Source organism: Chrysochloris asiatica, unplaced genomic scaffold, assembly GCF_000296735.1.
Source record: "Chrysochloris asiatica unplaced genomic scaffold, ChrAsi1.0 scaffold00048, whole genome shotgun sequence".
In the NCBI taxonomy this organism is placed as follows: domain Eukaryota; kingdom Metazoa; phylum Chordata; class Mammalia; order Afrosoricida; family Chrysochloridae; genus Chrysochloris; species Chrysochloris asiatica.
The window spans coordinates 8,271,127-8,272,280 of NW_006408566.1; the positions used below are offsets into that span (position 1 = coordinate 8,271,127).

The 1,154-nt window shown below is 45.5% G+C and overlaps 1 pseudogene; it reads right to left on the minus strand.

Annotated features, from left to right (window-relative positions):
- Positions 1-265: 265 nt before the first annotated feature.
- LOC102834158 lies at positions 266-841 on the minus strand (annotated as a pseudogene).
- Positions 842-1,154: the final 313 nt, after the last annotated feature.

Here is a 1,154-nt window from a genome sequence, read left to right on the forward strand (position 1 = left end):
AGGAACGTACATCTAATCGATACTACATTGCATTAATCAACAGCTGCACTGTTTGCTAACTGTGACTCTGACAGTCCTGAACAAGAAGGGTTTCCTGTTGAAGCTGCAGTAACTTTTCTGACTATGGAGAATCATTCCTTCTGTGGCAGATTTTCACAGTTCCTCTAATGCATTTGGGATGACTGTCTCAAAGGAACCTGCAGCTGTCCTGACAACTCCTCACTCTCTCTCCTGCTAAGAGCTGTAGCTCCTTTCTGTGGAATTTTTAGCACTTTCTGCTACCAAATCTACCACTTCCACCACCAGATCCATAACCACCACCATAAGGATTGCCTGAGTTTCTTCCACCAAAACTGCCCACCCCCTTTCATGGGCCCGTAATTTAATTGCTGTTGTCCACTATATAATTTCTAAAATCATTATAGTTCCCACCACCACCATAGTTACCACTGCCAAAATTTCCTCCCTCATTGTAACCATCATATCCTCCACTACCACCACCATATCCACCACCTTGGTTTCCATATCCTGGTCCACCACCACCATAGCCCCCTCTACTACTATAACCAGGACCACCTCCATAGTTGCCACCATCACCTCCAAATCCATTATATCTGCCGCCACCGCCACCATAACTACCTCTGCTGCCACCAACTCCACCACCATAGCCCCCTCTGCCACCAAAGTTTCCACCATGGCCAAACTTCCCTCTACCACCTCCAAAGTTTCCTCCGTGGCCCATAAAGTTTCCATATCCACCTCCACGACCTCTCTGTGATCCAGCAGACTGTATCTCTTGCTTAGAAAGGGCCTTTGTCACTTCACAATTATGACCACTGTTGTTGTTGTTAAGTGCCTTTGAGTCGGTTCCGACCCATAGCGACCCTGTACAGGGTTTCCGAGGCTGTAAATCTTTAAAGGAACAGAATGCCTCATCTTTCTCCCGTGGAGCAGCTGATCTGATAGTTTTGAACTGCTGGCCTTAAGGTTCGCAGCCCAATTCGTAATCACTATGCTACCAGAGCTCCTTTAATAGTGTGGTATTTCTGAACAACAATTTTATCAACTGTATCACGATCATCAAAAGTTACAAAAGCAAATCCTTTCTTTTTTCCACTCTGCCTGTCTTCCAGAACTTCTATGGTTTCAATCTT